Source organism: Silurus meridionalis, chromosome 5 (assembly GCF_014805685.1).
Source record: "Silurus meridionalis isolate SWU-2019-XX chromosome 5, ASM1480568v1, whole genome shotgun sequence".
Taxonomy (NCBI): Eukaryota; Metazoa; Chordata; class Actinopteri; order Siluriformes; family Siluridae; genus Silurus; species Silurus meridionalis.
The window spans coordinates 6,239,449-6,258,658 of record NC_060888.1 but is presented as its reverse complement, the minus strand read 5'-3'; the positions used below and the strand labels follow the sequence as shown (position 1 = coordinate 6,258,658).

The window sequence follows — 19,210 nt, the reverse complement described above, 5'->3', positions numbered from 1 at the left end:
AATATATACACATATAAATATAAACTCTATAAATTACATCAGCATTTCACAGCTTGACATCCAATATGCTGTTGAAACATGTATAAGTTAGCCATTAGCTAGCTAGCTACACAAATGTTTTGAGGAAGTAGGAAGGTGGTAGCATTAAGGCATCATACTTTAGATCTGAAAATCTATGTTGTAATCCTGCCTGTCAGAGAACCAATAGCCACGCCCTCCTCAAGCTCTCACCCCTCACGATCAGCCGCTCCCTCCTATTAATCACCTGCACCTGTTTCCCCTTAATCAGCCCCTTTAAAAGAGCTCTCTCTCCTTTCACTTGCCGTCCAATCACTTTACTTACTCTAGATTGCCTGGACTCCTTGCTGTGTAGGCCCTGTGCCCCGCCTTATGCCCGTCCAATTAAGTTCTTTGTTCTTTGCACTCTAGTTTCTTAGTTTCTTTTGTTTGACTTTTGTAGATTCAATAAAACTACTTAGTTTTACTCTTGGTTTCTGCTGCCTGGTGATTCTTGACACAGCCACACCAAGCTGCTACTTCTGGGCACCTGAGAAAGTTATATGAATGTGATAAATGTGAGTTGCTCCAGATAAGGGCATCTGCCAAATGCTGTAAATGTAAGTTAACCAATAAATATATCTTTATTCTTCTACTCGGGTGGGGGGTATTTTATTACAATGAAATATGGAAGATGCTACCAAATCACACACACCAAGCACTTAAATTGATCTCATATTTATCTTGTATTGGTCGCTTAGATGTAAATGAACTCGCATCCAGGCAATTTCAGCATGGGTCACAAGGTTACTGGCCATCCCAGGTGCATGAGGTTATTAGATTCTTTAGCAGTTAGCACTGTTCTGCAATTTAATTGGCCTGCTCTGTCTCTTTCCATTCTTGTTCTAGGCCAGGTTTAAGATGTCAGCTGTCTGGCACATTAATGCACTGAAAAATGAAATGGACAATACTATCCTTTTTCCAAAAACTAATTTTAGTGGATATAATTTATCAATTCAGTTTAAAGTTTTAAGGTAAAATAAAGTAAGTACATTGATTGATACTATTTCTATTTAACCCAACAAATTGTTCCTTAACTGTAACTGATATGTAAAAGGCAGAATGTTGCATCTTTAAAAGAGAGAGAGGATGAGTTGTTTTGTTGCTCAGCCTCTCAAGAATATTCACAGGCAAAATTGTTAATTTATTATTTTACTTATTACCGTTAAAATTTATTTAAACAAAAGGGTCCCCAAAATTTTTATACCATGAAGGGCAATAAATCAAACATAACATTGGGCTGTAGGCTAAAAGTAAATGTTGCATTAAATTAAATTTTCTTGATGCCATTCTTTGGGAAAGCTAAAGGATGTATGCATGTACACCAAATAAAAAAAATAAATAAATAAAAAAATCACTTAGATTAATTTCAATTTGCATGTTTTGCAGCTTAAAAATGGAAATGATCTGTTAGTGATATTTTTCGTCTCATCTATAGCATAGCAGGCTAAATCAAAGTTTATGGGACAACTATGGACCATGTGCCCTAGTTTGGAAATTGCCATTTAAAGTAATAGTTCACTCAGGAAGGAAAATTAAGTTCCTTTTCAGGAACTCAAGCTGCGTCAAATACGCTTTGAGAACACCTCCGGTGTTCATGTTCCAAAACGTGTGAAATCTGTCTCATATATATATAATGAAGGCAAGCAGTCTTTCAGGCTTTCCCGCTTTATTTCAGTGGGGACACACACAGCTTTTGTGTAGCCTGCCTGGGAGTAGGGCATTCTCATTCTCGAGGGAGTCGACTGCACGCACTGTAGCCGCACGTGGACCTCTTCGAAAAGGGCGCTCTCACTCTTTGTGGTTCTGGCCCCTACAGAGTTATAGAGACTGTGACCCTTGAGGGTACAGTGGTAGAGACCATTCTCCAATCGAATGCCCCCTTCATGAGGAAATAACTGTAACTGCCCAGTCGGTTCAGTGCTGGAGTTCCTTCAGAGTTCCTAGGTGTTGGCTATTGCGGCTTATTATACTTCGCTTGCTCAGCAGTCACTGGGGAAGCACCTGTTAGTGATGTTTCTAAGGGGCCCGGGTGCACCCTAGAGTGCCTGTGTGGGACCCGGCCGTTGTTTTGGAGGCTTTGTCTAAGCCTCCCTTCAAGCTCTTACCTGAGGTGCCTTTAAGGTTTGTGACAGTCAAGACTGTCTTTCTTCTGGCTATCTCTTTTCCTAAAGAGGGTTGGGGACCTTCAGGCCCTTTCCATCTCTCCTGGAGCTTTCTCTACCCCAGACAGGGGTATGTTCCTATGGTGCCCTCAGATCCGACATGACCCGTCATGCTGCAGGCATTCTATCCTCCTCCCTTTCAGGTCCCTGACCAGGAGAAGCTTAACCGGCATACATCCACAGGATGGAGTTGTGGAGAAAGTCAGAGTAGATGTGTGGAGTGGGCAGCCTCTAAAGGCCTGTTCCTCTGGAGCTTTTCTCCAAGACATTTGTAACACTGTTGACATTGCTTGAATTCCTGAAAGGGAATGTCGCTAGGTTACGCATGTAACCCTGGTTCCCTTAGGAAACGAGTCACTGCATCTCCAGGCCACACTTCCTGCAGCACTCCATTCAATTGCAGAAGCTAGCATTGGCTCCACCACACATGCGTTTATAGCTTTCTGGTTGTGACGTCATCCCGCGTGTGAAAGAACAGTAGCAACCAACAAATTGCAGAAATCTCCATAGCATTTAACTATGCTAGCCATTTTAATGATAATAGAGATGTTCACATCAGCATAGTTCACAAATTATTTACAATTGCATATCCTTGTTAGAAAACATTTCTGGATTAGCTATGTCATTTGTAGACATATTAAAATTAGCAAAATTTTCAGATCAGTAATTTTAACCAATATTTGTACTACAACCACTACTTACTACAATGATATGTTGGCTTTTTTTGTCATAAAGCTTTTTTAGGAACTTCAAACAAGTAAACACATTTGGCCCAATTCTGATTATTTATAGCTTTAAATACGTGCCTATGGCTGTTAGAAAAAACCCATACAATTTAACTATCAGTCAGTCATTTTATACAGTTTATATATTCATATGAGTGAAACTTGGAGGCCCAGTTTCAAATTCTCTTCACCGCCCCAGTGGTCTAGAGAAACAGAAAAAAACAAAGGCTCAGATAAGATCGATCCTTATTGGTATTGCTCTTCAGACCAATTTGGCTTTGGAATTGTCTCTGTTGAGGAAACGGGAGCAATAGTTGTAAAAGTTATCCCATTTGAGAAAGCAGCAGCAGGAGGTGAATGAACAGCATGCTGTTGTTCGCCGTTAACCACTTAAACTGCCCTCCTTTTATGCTATCTCCAAAGATTACGAAGTGATAGAAAGCCATCTATAACTTCACGCACACCGAAGCAGTCAGGCAGAACCAGAGGAAGACTTGGCAGCCGCTAGACTGACTTCGTCTCTCTCTGGCTGTTATTGTCACTTAGACTTCAGTACAACAAATCATCTCGCCTCTTCTTTACAAGTGACAGGAAATAGTGTTTAGCACAATATAAAGCCTCCTACATTACTTCTTTGTTGCTGGCCTCCCAGAAGACCCAGATTCCATAGCAAACACACTCCTACACTTTCTTTCTAGGCATATGGAGCTGTCAGGATTATTTATTTATTAATTTGTATTTTATTTTTTTATTTTCTATATTGTGTATATAACTTTTTTTTTCATATTTGTATCTAATAGTTTTCTTTTGTACTTTCAGACAATTATAAAGACAAGCAGGGAAGAAGGGGTTTCTGATATGACAGCTCAGTGAGGTAAGGTGCTAGCTGTTGTCACCCTGTTGCATAAATCAGACTTCCTTTTTTGCATTCCAATCACCATGGACAGCTCTCATTGCCTCGGCCTGTATGCAGACCTGCCGGCGAATCGGCTTTGCCCTCTGGACGGAAGGAGGTTAGCCGTCATTCTAGATTAATAGGCTCATTTGCCATTTTAACCTCGCCTGACCCTCTTTAACCCTTTCACACTGGACAATGGTATACACTCTGATGTCAGTCACCTTGTACAAACGGTGTCAATTTCAAAATCCTGGTGTGCTGCCATGGGGAATTTGAAACAATCTATGAGAAAAATCACAGGAAATAGAAATAGCATAGTAATGATTATTTTCTTTTTTTTAATTATACAAAATCTATTGTCTGGTAATAACAGAATAACAGAGCCATATGCATGGGTATAGGTTTTTAGAGACACTGAGAATCTCATGTCTTCCCAACACTTTTTTCGTAAATTCTTTTTTTTTTTTCTCATGAATAAAGTTGGTCCCAGAGCTTACTAAAAATATCCATATTCTCATGGTGCATTTCTCTGAATGAAATGTCTTGTACTGTGATGAAATTCTTGCATCTGGAATATATTTTGCAACGCATTTTAATTATAAAATGTAAATTAATTTATACAATTTTAAGTTTAAGCAATTAAGATGTATGAGAACGTGCTTATCATAATGAATATACACAACTTTCTTTCATCCTATGAGCTTGGTTCGAATCCTTAGGATGCCACAACAATCTATGGCCAGAAGAGCAAAAAATAAATAAATTGGCTATGCTTTGGGAGAACTTTTGGCTTTCTTTCTCCTCTCTATCAATCATAGTGACACTAGAAAATCATGTGTGTATGTAAGCTCATGCACGTGGAAGGGACTGGATAATGCTCTCCTCTGTGAGTGTTATGCTGTCCCTTGACACTGTATGAGTAACAGTTTGAAAAGATGAGGTTGGTTGGTTTTCAGAGGAAGGACATCATAGCCTTCACCCTCCCTGGTTGGTGAGCTGGCTGATGGTTGGGAATTAAACCTGATTAAATTACGGAGAAAATCTGGGCTTTCTTAGTGCTCCACAGCTGTACTGTTCTTTGAATGAGTGTGTTTTCTTGTAAATGTAGAGACATCTGGTCTACTTTATCAGTGTAGACCAGTGGTGTCAAACCTCTTTTAACTAACAGACAATGTCTGCCCAAAGCCAAGTGGGCCAAGCCAAAAAATCACTTTAGTAGACCAATAAGCATCCACTGGATGAATAAATGGACTGACCGTACTGTATTATATCAACAATCAATTCAATTCACTTTTATTTATCTAGCACTTCTAACAAAAGAGAGCTTTGCAGAAATAAATAGATTACAAATAATTTCCCTACAAGCTTATTTCTAATGAGCAAGCCAGAAGCTACTTACAAGAAGAAAAACCTCCTGAGAAGATATGTGGAGGAAACCTTAAGAGAAACCAGACTTAAAAATGAATGAGATCATTTGGGTTTCAGTCATTATAATTTGATTTGAGTATGGTCGTGGTTATCAGATGTTTGCTCATGCAAACATGCGTGCAAAACTGTTTGTGGCAATTAAAGACCCAAGGCCAGTGTAGCAAAAGTTTTTGTATTAATTGCAGTCCAACACTTTTTTTTTTTGTCACTGTAAAAAAAGTATCTTGCTGTTGCCTTGTCAGCATTAAACTGTTGATGTGTATAAGATATCTGGAAAATAAAACCATAAGAGTTCAAAGAATTTAGATTTGATGTTTTTGCCTCAGTCATACAGAAATACATTATAAACCAGGAAACTGGATGAATTTCTCTGCAAATGTATTTTATTGACTTACTAGTGGCCTGTTCTGATGGTTTGTCTGTTGGTTCATAACTTTTTTGAAGTGGTTGCAGTTAGTTAGCAGCACTATAGCAGGCCACTCAAGATCTTCTACTCCAACAGAAGATCTTCTACTCCAAATTTGCATTAATGGAACTTTATTAGTCTTTTAACGCTAGCAGTAGTAGCAAAATTTAGGACATGAGATTTTCTTACCTGTTATTTGTTTGCCAAATCTATATCAAAGTTAACTGTGAATCAGTGAACAAAAATAAACGTTGTCCTGGAGGTGAGAACATAAAAATCTTTAATTTGTTAAACCACTGAAAATCAAGAAATTGTTAAACATACAGTATATTTAACGTTCAGATTTTTGTCCATCAGTCTAAACATCAGCTCTGATATTCATCTCTAAGCTCTTTTTGCACATCAAGGGTACTTGGTTTAGTTCAGTTCCTATATCTGATTCCAGTTTTTATCGCCTGTATCACTGCAGTACGAAAACACTGGATTGCACTTTGAGCACTCAAAGGCTCTGGACAGACAGTAAGCCTCAGAACTGTTGGTAAACCAAACCTGAGTTACTGCTTTGCAGTTATTTATACTGTTTCCATATTTGTGTCTTTCACTATAAATCTTCAGATTAGGATGCAAAATGCAGAGAAAGCATGAAAGCTATTGCTTTTATTTTCACAGCACCAAAGAAGGACTCTGTGAAAATCTTCAGATTTATGTCTAGGATGACTATTAATAGTTATTTAGCTTGACAGCTATTTTGAGTAAAAAAAAAAAAAAATCAGCAGTTCCCTAAATCTATTTTGGGCAGGCTCATTCACAGCACATGGGGTGATTTGAGTTCGTGATAAAAAATCTTTGTGTCATATCTTCCCAGCCCACATTCTTTCCAATAAGACATGCACTGTATCAGTGCAAGCCTTTAATGATTCACAGCAGGAGATGAATAATTCAGATTACCATCAATATCTTTATCACATCCACCCCGGCAGAGCGGCGGGCAGTTGCTCGTCTTGCCAAGTGATCCCAGCTCAGAATTTCACTCACATCCGCACTGCAAAGGAGGCAGGAGCTCTGATGTCTCTTTGCGAACATGGGGTTTGAGGGATAGACCATAGGAGACGATAAAGGATCACCTGAGTCAGTGTTCAGTCGAGTCGGAGTGGGTGGTAAGATGGGGGAGGGAGTTATTGTGGAGTTGATCTGGACTGCAGTGTTGCATCTGGCCTTTGCGTACATCAGCGGGTGACAGCATGAGCAATGTGCTGAGCCAGGCCCATGCATCATCTTTTGGCAGATGCTTAACCCGCTGATTGCCTTTCAGAAGCAAGCAATGTGGATCAGATCCTTTTGCCCTTCAGTGCACTCTGGTTTACTTCTTACGGCATCTTATTTACTTCTTATATACATGCCAATGAACAAACACACACACTTATTTCTTTTTTCATACTGCAGATGATCACAATTATAGTATGCAAGGAACAGTGCCATGCCATATACAATCTGTTATTCTTTTAGAAAGGGGGCAATGTAAGGTAATTTTCCCAATTGGTTATTCAGTTATTTTACAAGAAGCAATTTACCTAGTTTGTGTCACTTCTTATGATCTTTCCTTGCATATTGTCATGCTGTCATACTGTCATACCTTTATGATAGGTGCTAACATAGGTATCCAGAACAGTGCTAGAACATTTTGGCCTTTAACAATGTTTTTTGTTCATCATGTACATTGAATATCTTTCCTACACATCCTGGTGTTAGTGTGACTGATATTCCTGGATCTGTAATTTAAAAACTTAACGAAAATGAGTGTCTTTGCTAGCTTGGAGATGAACCTAACATATAACATTTAACTGCTGTTCAATAGGCATGTACAAAAAAATAAAAATAAATAATAATAAAAAAATTGTTTTCAATTGACAGATTGTCTTGTAAAAACAATTACAGGTACGTAACAATACAACCCCAATTATACAAATGTTAAAATGCTGTGTAAAATGTAAATAAAAACAGAATGCAGTGATTTGCAAATCATCAAAAATTCATAATTCTATAAATCCATATTCTATTCACAATAAAATAAACAAACAACAAAAAGAATATGTACCATTTTAAAGAAAAATAAGGTCATTTTAAATTTGATGGCTGCAACAGATTTAAAAAAAAAGCTGGGACAGAATCATGCATACCACTGTGTAGTGTTTTTGTTTCATGATGGGCCAAAAGTTTTCAGATTTTGAAAAGTTATAGACTGATGGAGCCTTTCTGTATGTGCGAGATGCCCATTTTACAGTACCTAATGCAATCCTATAGGATCAGAGATGCAAATGTTTGAACTAAGGGCTTATAATAAGCGAGATGATCTCTCTCCTCTTCAGCCTAGAGGATGCGCTGTCCATGGTTTCCAAAGCTAAATTAAAATTTCGATTTGTCTGAGAACATAAATGTTTTTAATTTTGCCTCATTTCATTTTAAATGAGCATTGCCCAAGAGAGAGTGGCAGCATTTCTGGATCATGTTCATGCATGCCTTCTTCTTCGCATGATAGAGATTTAGCCTTCTTCTTCGCATGATAGAGATTTAACCTGCATTTGCTGATGACATGGCAAACGGTGTTCAACCACAATAATTTCTAGCTGTGTTAGAGCCCATGCACTGATTAGCTTTCCAGAATCATTACTGTTTGTAATCGAGTACCGCTTGAGGGCCCAAAGATTATTGGCATCTGAAATTGATTTTCGCCTCTGTCTCTTTTGCACAAAGATTTATGCAGATTTTTTGAAACCTTTAATGATATTATGTACTGTAAATAATGTTATGATGTTATGCAATTTTATGCTAAGGAATATTATTCTAAAATTGTTCCACAATTTTAAAAGTTGAAGCTCTGCAAATCTTTACTTCTGAAAATCTCTATCTATAAGACACACTGTTTATACCCAATTATCTTACTGTCCTGTTGTCAATCTATCTAATTAGTTGCAAAATATTTCTCCAAAAGTTTTTTGAGACATGCTGCTGCCATCAAATTCAAAATTATTTTATTTCTTCCTTTAAATGCCATATTTTCTCACTTTAAACATTTAATGTTTTCAATGTTCTATTGTGAATTAAATGTGTTTTTGCAATTTGCGAATAATTGAATTCTGTTCTTATTTACAATTTACACACAAGTTCGCAACGTTTTGGGAATTAGAGCTGTATTTGGATGTTTCTGGGTGAAGTGATAGTAAGCAAAACAAATGTTTGCCACTTCCATCCAGTTGTTAAAATGATTGCAAAGTTATGAACCAGAGAAGTCACATTTAAATCGCCAATACTCTGCAAAGCCGAAGACTGGTACAATAGGCATGAAAAACTGCTATAAGACAGTAGTGTGTTACTAGATTAATTACAGGTGAGAGAAAAGTGCACAGGCTTGTACCAAAAGATCAAGTAGGAGGAGCAAGCGTGATCAAGAGAGAAAAAGGGGAGAGGGAAGAAGACCTTAAAGGTCTATTCTTGCCAAAACATTTGAGGCCACATGTCTTAAGTCAAAAGTTTGGTCCCGTAGGAAGCAGGACCAGATGCTTTATAAACCTAGCATATGCCAGATCACACCGTTCCTGTCTTGTACCTGGTTAACCTTCAGACCTTTAGTGACAGCGGAAAGCTAACTACACCTGCTGTGCCACCTTCTCAAACTTTTTAGCACCAAAGACTGTAGTCTAGTTTGTAAAGTCCTGATGAAACATCCCAGAGCACAAACATACATTGGAAATGGCATGATTTGGACACTACATGTCCAATATATCCCAATATATACCAGTTATTTTTCAATCAGTTAATCATGTGGTAGTAGCACAATTCATCAAAGATACATGTCATGAACAAAGGTTGATGTGGATATTAAATGGCGAACGTTTTGTGCCCGTGTCTTTGAACTTGCCAGAACTTGAACTTGAGTATTTCAGAAGCTTCAGAACTGTTCTATTGTTTTGTAAAATAGTTTTTTCAGAATGTTGTGAACAAACATATATCAAACATATTTTCTGCATTCAACAATGCCTTATTGATGACAGAAGTCAGAGGACAAAATCCAGACTTACATGAGCTGACAGGAGCACAACAGCAACTTAACTAAATACTCATTAGCACATTCGGTTTTAATGCTGTATGCTAAGATCAAAAACCCGAATTGAACATAATTCAGTCTTTTATAATCATCAGCTATAGTTTTTGTTTCATGAAGAAACAAAACCAACAACAAATATATTCGTAAAATAAAAAGAAACCTGAGAAAATAAAATATTGTCTATTCGCTCATTTGCTGTTTAATATAGCCTAAAGTGATTATAAAGTATAAAGGATTTTATTATGGGATGGAACCATATGATAGTGTCCAAACAGATGACCTAACTTTATTTAATTTAAATTGTTTGGTGAAAATACTAATGTCACATATCTTGAAACACAACCATGTATTCAATGCACTGTTGAAAGCTTTGATAAGCATAACCCCAACTTTGTTTCATTTTGCATCCATTGTTGAAATTTACACTAAAGAGCCTTAATAGCATTTATTCCTATTGTCACACCCTGTGGTGTAATAATTTGCGTCACTAGGCTCTAGAGGTCACCCGAAGAAAAAGGCTCCATATTATTTCTTTGCCAGTAAAATCTATATAGAAATGTGGCCATTTTTACAGCTCCAAATCCTCAGCAAAAAACACAAATGAGTAAGTCTTTTAATTCCTGAGGGGGTTGATGATGGTTTTATAAAACCTGCTGTCTTTGTGCCCTCAATGAAAACATAATGGCTGCAAAGTCTCTGGAAGTGTTTAAATGTGAGACATTAGAGCACTATAAAGATTATAAAAGCTTGTATAAATGCTATAAAGTGGTGTTATGTTAATGCTCCTTTTAAACCCAGTATGCAGAAAACACCTTCATGAACTTGCAGAATACTTTGTTAAGCAAATGCTCTGTTACGATATGCAGTATGTTGTTATATGCAGATATGCAGTGAAAAATTTAACTTGTGCTACATTGAATGAATGAATGACTACAGTGATGAATGTATGTAGCTGGATGAATTCAATTTCTAATTTTCATCTAATTTTCAAGACTTACACAAATTTTATTTAAACTCTCCAATGGCAAAAATATACGAGAAAAGGGAAAAATGTGCTAATCTCAGTTTGCTTCGCAGTGAATTCACCGCAGAAGACGTTTGTGCAATGGGAAAGAAAACATAAAAAGCAATTTTAAAAACCCATTAAGAAACATGCCACAAAGGTCCTGGTGGTGTTATGCAAGCCTCAACTAATTTAGAGGAGTCTATTTGGCTGCATTGTGAGTTATTAAATACGGAAAACTGCACAAATCTTTTAATGGGATTAGTAGAAAACTACAGAGCAGAACATGGTTTGTTAAGCTTCTCTGGTCAGTGCCCAGGTCGTAATTTAGTCAATATCATTTAGACTAAACAAGACACTAATACAAATATTTCTATCTGAGAGAAGGGTTTCAGTTAAACTGAATTTGACTCATGCGCCCAAGCAGACTAAACATGTCAATACTGAGTACAGAAGTAACTGATGAAGACTGGTGAACCAGACTTTTTAAAGGATTGGTTATTTGATCGATCTTTCTCAGGGACTGGGACCCGCAAACAAACAAAATGTAATGATCTCATACATGAATATTAATATTACCTAGTGTATCTCTACTTTAACTCAAGTACATGGTTTGTGTACTTTGTCCACTACTGTTAATAAATGACCAAAATTACTGGTCCCCATTATTTCCAATGACATCAATATTAAACATTTTCCCAATGACCAGTCTCTGATCACCACTGCTCCCAAAAACAAAGGACAGATAACCAATTAAGTCAATGACAACATCTTGTATCTTCTAATGACTTTTTTGAGCACATCTCTGGCTTTATTTTGACAGGGGATAAAACAAGCAAAGAAAATGCATTTAGCTTTGTGATTAGCAAATCTTTGTGATGTAGCCTGGTAGGGGTAATATACTGATTGAACGGTGCACTTGGCATACAGAGTGATCTTTGTATTCTTACCTGTCTCCATACTCCCCAGAAGAATTTCCTCTGAAAGGACTTCATTAAAACTCCTGGCATGGAAGGCCCTTAATTACCTTGTTTGAACAGAAATGAGAAAGAGACGGAGGAAAAGAGACAGAGACCGAAATCCACATATTCAAGGGCTTTCATTAGAAGGTCTAAAGCATTCTTTAAAAATGCACAAACAGATACATTTACATAGATATTTTCGTCAAGGCATGGCTAATTACCATAACAAAGATGATGATGGCATTGCAGGCTGTTGAGATTGCTTGCAGGAACATAGCCATCTGTATATTTGCTATGGGGAAATTATTAGCTCCCAAATCTGTTTTTAGGGGGGATGGAACGACTGTCAGTGCTTTCGAAGAGTAATTTCTGGTCAAAGGTATAATTAAATCTTTATTGCCTTGGTGTGCTCTTCACTGCAGCCAAGAAGTCAAAAAATACTCTTTACGTGAATGTAAAAAAAAAAGGACAAAAATTGCTTTGTACTAATAGTAATTTAGTCATGTATTTATTGAGGGGGGGGTGTTTAAACACTGAGGGGGTGATTAAATCAGTTGTTTAAGACAAATAGCAAAAAAAAAGCAGGATTAATGTATTTTATTAGTATAATATTCTTTATTAGTTTGTTATTCTTACATCACCTGCTACGAAGTATATTCTTTAATCCTGCTCCCAAAGAATTCGCATCACTTCCTGCAGTTACAATTAAAAATAAATCCCTTGCACTGTGGCATAGCAATCTCAATCATACCCAACAATGGTGCATTTAATGCCGTTGCTCGCGCATCAGTATTCAGTCCCATTTAGCTAATGACAAGCCTGTCAGTGAAGCATGCTAGCTCACAGAGGCTAATCCAGACACTTTTTTTCAAAACAATTCCTCCTTCATCCAACAGAATCTGGTGCTTATACTATAAAGAAGTCTCTGTTGATAAACACGAGCTCCCTTGCTGGGCGATCTCGGTTTCAAAATGAATGATTCCATCTGAACCATGTCCAGCCTAGATTAAATAAAGCAATAGGGTTGGAAAAGTTCTACGTTGTACGTTTTGAGTCATGAAAATGTAACAACTGCTTATACAACAGAAAAGGGCAAGGTTCACAGTGATAGATTGTCTTATAAAATTCACTTTGGATGAAATCCGACAAAACAAGACGACTTCAAAGGTCACGCAGGATTCGGTTGCCTGGGTGGGTGCTGTGTAGTACAGCGGTGTTGAATGGAGTTGTATCTCATTCAAAATGAAAGAGTGTTAGCCCACAGCTATGGGGTTTCACTACTTGTTTTTTCCTGTATCTGGTGGGAATGAAGAGAGCGATCAATGGCATCACTCTGTGAACAACTAGCTCACATTCTTTACTGCTCCGCAAGCTAGAAATTAGCAAAATGCCTCACATACTGAGTGTGAAATTATGTGAATTTTAATGTTTTTATGCAGATCCGTTCTGAGTTTTAAAATCGACGTAACCTTGCTTTTAAAAAGACACTGTAAAAGCATATCTATTGTGATGAGTCGGAATGTGTTGAAGGTAATTTATTTTGTATAAGCAGTTGTTGTGGCTGCAATTCAAAACATACGATTACATGAACATGATAATCTAATATATATCGTATTGTATTGCGCAACCTTCGATTTGGCCGATCCTCTACATAATAAAAGTAGGGCTGTAGCTATTGATTATTTTAGTAATCGAGTATTCTTCTGATTATTCCATCGATTAGTCGAGTAATCGGATAAGAAATACTTTTTTAATTGAAGAGAAATACTGAATATACAAGAGAAAATAAGACAGATCTCATAAAATGAAGTTATTTGTTTCCTGTTTAGAAAAATGTACATATAATTCCTGAAATTGCATACAAGAACATCTGTGAAAACTAAATCATTTACCAGGTGTTCCACCACATTAGTAACAAAAGTTTGCCTCATTGCCTTTTTTTCTCGCAATTCTATTTTTTTGTGTGACAAAGTGTTCAATAGGGTTGAGGTCAGAGCTCTATAGCAGACGACTCAAGATATTCCAATCCAACCCAAGTAAAGTATATTTTCATAGAGTTCAAGTGAAGGGAAAATGTAATGCTATACAATTGTGTGCCTCCAATGTTGGGGTAACAGGGGATGTTGCTTTATCAATTAAATATCATTATAATGAAAAAATAAAAAATAACTCCAGGATCAAAGAATTAACTGATGATTTCCCTAAAATTTTTCATTCTTTCTATATATTGTTGTCTATATAATTGATATATTTTATTTATTGTGTATTACAATTATTATATTTGTACTCATAATACTAAATTCCATATTATATTTCCAAATTGTGTAGTTTAACCTGAAATTTATTACCTCCTTCATTTGTTCTATTGCTTCATTCTAATCATAAGTACAGAGCATTGCAAAGTGTTTCAGTGGGATATCAAATGCAGTCCATGACTTCCTGCTATCAACCACTGTAGGCAATTACATTACCGTAACCCTAATGCGACTTTAATATGATGGCTATCAGTTAACAGCCCAGGCCTTATTACTCCAATCAATTAGAACCTGAGAGGGGCCACATCTGGGATGCAGTTCCTATTCCGATTAGCATCATGAGCAGGGAGTCCGCCCCCCACTGAGAAACTCTAGCCTGTGATGGATGAGTGAATGGAGTGCTGCTTCTCGATAGACAGAATATCAAGCGCGGCAGACAAAGGCCTATCTTCCTCCGACCAACCAAATTGCTTTTGAGACGTGCCCCTTTAGTGAAGGACAGACAGTGCCAGAACCCTTCTATCATTCTGCCCTACTCAAGCACTTGAGCTTCAGATGATATACAGCAAGAGGGAACGAGAAACGAAGAGAAGCTATGTTTTGATAAGAAGATTCAAGATAGAGAAAAGACTATCGATGTAACAGAAAAATCTGTCTATTATATGTAAAAAAAAAATAAAAAAATTCAAAATGTGTATGAATTACATACTAAAATAATAATTATTATTAATATTAAAATGTATCAAATCTGACCTTCTGATCTTTTTGGTTCATGCACAGAAAGCCCTGCACAGATACTGTGTTCCTGTTATTCAGCTATCAAAACTTTTGTATTTCTTCTTTAAAAAAAAAAAAAAAAAGGATGTTACATATGTTCAATGTGATCCACTATATGCTGCATTTTCTTTTTTTTTTTCTCTTTTCTTTTTAGACCCACACTGCGTTATTGGCATCTCCTGTTGCCATGACAACACCATTCTCTTCATGATCTGGCAGTGCCTTGGAGCCAACCTGATGATGTTAGTAATTAAACCTCCTCTTTGCATAAAATTAGGGTTTTCACTCGATAGCAAGCCAAAGCCTGACCATCTAATGGTCCTTTTATGATAAAACTGTCAAAATGATTTTTAAGTCAGTTTATGAATGGGTGCCTCTGCAGTCAGCGTAAGTGACCTAAACTAAATTGCATTAAAAAAGAGCAAGAACAAGCAAAAGGGTCGATGTTGTTCGTGTTCATGTGGGATGGAATTCTTTCTCTGCCCTGTTGATCACTACAATCTAAGCCAATCTTGGGCATTATTGAGGTTGTGTCTATGAAATACTCACAGTGTGTTCAGCTTGCCTGTGATGTACCATGAGCTTCAATCTAACTTCAAATGTTTTGAAGGAAACACATTCTTTATACTTTATTGTTGATATTTATTTCCTCGCAGGAGAAAAGCTGGACAGTGGTGAGTTAAAAACTTACCAACGGCCAATCATTACCATTAGCCAGTGACCTATCAGGATTTGTTCCAAATGATCAATCACTGATGCCAGTTCTTACTGATCAGCATTGGCAATTGAATGATCACTGATCAGCATTGTTTCGATTAATGAATCCCTGATCGTTACTTTTCACCATTGTTTGCCCAAACTTTGCAGTTCCTTGTTCCTCGTCTGTCCATATTACAAGTTCTAAAAGCGATAACCACTTCCTTTCTCGACACTTTCTTCCTCATGCAACACATTTTAAAACGCAGATGATACTTGATCAAACTGATCAATGAATCTGTTTTTGTGTTGCTTCTGTGTTATGTTGTAGGACTCCGAACATGAGCAGTCCTGCATGTATTTTTTTTTTTCTGGCCGCAGGTCAGACTAAGCTGGATTTTACAGCAGGATGGAAGCAGCTGATAGGACTGATAGGCAACAGCTACAACACCTAGATACCAACCTCGAGTGCTGTTTATACAGCCAGCAGTCTAGTATCTCATAATTCAAGCAATCTAGCATGGGACATAGGGCTATGATCAGCTGCTGCACACACAGCTGGACTGAGCTTGTCTAACGCTTAACTCCTCGTTCCTGAATGCTTCGAGAAGGCATAAAGAAGAAAAACTGTCACCATGTAAACCCATCATTTAAAACCTTTTACTCTTTTGTCAAAATGAGGAAAAGGCTCGTTTGGTGCCTTTGGGCAATTAGTTATAGCTTTCCGCTGACGGCAGAATTGGTTCAACTGAAAAAAGAGACAATCTCTGCCTAGTCCACATCCCTATTTTTGCTCTTTTTTTTTATTTTTACAAATACCAAATACCAAATACGCCTTTGTGTAGGTGTTACAATGCTAATGCTAATTTGTAGCCAGCTCCTATTTTTTCTATTTATTTTTTTTTTTTTAAAGAGTGCAAAGGAAGAAGTGGTGACCATGGAAACTAGTCAAATAGAGCAAATCTGGAAGGCCTCGTTACTTTGTGTTAAGTCTCTCAAAGTATGAAAGAGTTTCAGGTTTTGGCCCGTCTTATTTGTCTGCTTGCAAAAAAAAAAAAAAAAAAAGGAAGGAAACGAAGCTAGGATGGATATCGTGCTGTGGAAAAGAGTCCATTTGCATGTTTAACTGTAGCCACAAGCTCCGTTTCAACAATAACATTAACACATAGACAAAAGCATGCTGTCAGGAGCTGCCAAGCGAGCTCGCATATATGAATTTATGACTGCGCCGCAATGGCAGGCCTCGAGCTGTAAATCCTCGCCTCTCCTCCATGTGAGAACTGCATGCCTTTCATTTCCGTCATAGTTATCGTTGGAAAGAGACAAAATCAGTTGATATGAAAGAATGACACTGGGAACTATGCAGCTAAATCATTGAATGGCTTCCTGAAGTGGGTAAGCCTGAGGAAAAGGCAGCATAGCAGGGGTGCTCTCTCTCTGCAGTGTGAGGAAGGTCTATTAAAAAAACAACACTGACCCCTTGTGGTGATCCTTGTTTCTTCATATCAGAAGTTTTTTTTTTTTTTTTAACTGAAGGCTGATGATAACATGGGAAACCATACACGTTAAAGAAATGACTGTTTCTATTATGTATATTTCTGAAAAAGTATTTTTTTTTTTTACTAAACATTTTTCTTGCATATTCCAAGTGTGTATTTACTAGTTTCTTAATTTATTTTGTACACATTTCTCATATGGTTAATCCAAAATTTGAAGAAGAAGAAGAAAATGGCATAAATGATTCATTCCAATTCTACATTTACATTTATATCCCATTATACTAATGAGCTACTGCTACTGCTACTGCTATACAGTTCCACGAGGGATGCGTTCCTGCTAATCGGTCTCCGTCTCATCATCTAAGCTAAAATACCCTTTATGCTATTTAAACATGAGCCTCGTAATTATCTCTTCACTGGACTGATCTCATTTCATGCTGACAGATTTAACTAATTTATTTATTTATTTTACTGGTGAATAAATGTGATCTATATTACATTTTAAATGGGTTTTAGGCATCTTTACATATATTTACACCTCACACGACATGCCGTACAACATACGACATAGAATAGAGCTGAAAAACAATATAACCAATTATATTTTATTACTGCAAATATATTCAGAATACCTTAATAATGAGTTTCTTAAAATCTCAATATAATTGTCTCTATATTATTGTTGTCCACATTTACCAGTAAAATGTGGAGGGAAACCTGTCAATATGATCAAACATTGAACTGTAGGATATTAAAAAAGTATAAAATGAAAATGACCAGTTATAAAATAATTATTTAAGCAGATATGACATTTTGGTTTTAATACATCATTATTAAATAATTATTTTTTTATTATTTTAAGGTAGGAGCAGATATAATTTTAATGCATTTTATTTCTTTCTCCTAATTTATTTAACTTTATTAATTCTTTATTTTTCTTTTTTTTAAAATGTGCTGATGACATTTAGATTTTTTTTTTCCTTTTTGAAATGAATGTTTATCTTTCATTTATTTTCATCTAATTTTCTTTTTTTTTTATTATTTCTCTTTATTATTTGAAGTCATGAGCAGATATGACTTTGATTTTAATTTTCTTTTTAATTTTTTTCTCTTTATTTTTGTTTTTATTTTTAATTTTGGTTTATTTTTACTGTATTATTTTCATATGCAAGCATCTTCAATTTCTTTCATTGCTTTATAATATTTCTCTTTATATTTTTAGTCTAGAACCTTACATCCCTGATCTGGTGATCAAATATTAGTCATTTTGAATGTGATTTTGTTTTTATCTTTAAATATCAGTAGTCCTGTCGCTGAAAATGGTGCAGGCTTCTTTTCTCGTGCGAGATTATACAGCGGTGTGACACACTGAATAATAGCTCTGCCTTTAAAGCTGTCAAACTATACTGCGTTCTCATTTGCATGGATGTAAATCGATCTTTATGTTTCTGGAGGGTTTTGTGAGTGGGAAACTGGTGGTTGGAGTACATCAGGGGTGGGCGTCTGTCACCACTTAGTCTTCACATGCAGCTGATCGTCTAATTTGCCCGTAAGCTTGTGAAATGAATCATGTTTGCAGATGTTGCAGGGAGTAACAGGGCCCATAACGATGCACTGATTAGGGGTTTTATTATAACCAGGTGCAGGCACATGAACGACCAGATGAATGTGTGATAAACTGATATGCCATTAATATTACATCACATGCCAAATGTGACACACTGTTTTTTGCCAGTTTGGAATTACAGAAATGGTAGAAGCAAAGAATACACTGCTAATAACTTACAGAATGAAGCATCCCATAGTCTTACCTTCTGTCTACATTTATTTATCATCACTCATGATACACTCTTACAGATCCAGAAATCTCTTTTCTATACCATATATAACCCACTATAACACCAATATCCCCTTTATAAAACATGTATTCTCTCCTGTCATGGTGGCAGATGATTCAGCACAGTTACATGTCATCCTAACCTGTTTAACCTCCTTTTTTTCTATTGTGTATTAGAAATTGAACAGCTCAGCTTAATGTCTTTCTCCTTTTCATGTGTCTACATTTTGTCTACATGTCCTAAAAACAGTCTAGTAGTTCGACTGATGCTACATTGGCCATAGATATGAAAGTGTGTGTGGGTGTATTGAATCTGTGATATTCTGTTTTTCCTTCTTTTAATTAATAATTGCTTCTTCATTGTTGTCATACATTTTCACCTGTAATTCTTGTGAAAGCC

At 36.6% G+C, this 19,210-nt stretch overlaps 1 long non-coding RNA gene across 2 annotated transcripts; it reads left to right on the top strand.

The window, feature by feature from the left end:
• Positions 1-339: 339 nt before the first annotated feature.
• Positions 340-15,201, top strand: LOC124386280. Of its 2 annotated transcripts, XR_006925894.1 has the most exons (3): positions 340-617; positions 3,767-3,821; positions 14,933-15,201. It is a non-coding gene; the product is annotated as an uncharacterized LOC124386280 (long non-coding RNA). The 2 variants fall into 2 exon arrangements; XR_006925893.1 differs by lacking the exon at positions 14,933-15,201 and having other exon boundaries at positions 3,767-4,350.
• The last annotated feature ends 4,009 nt before the right edge of the window (positions 15,202-19,210 follow it).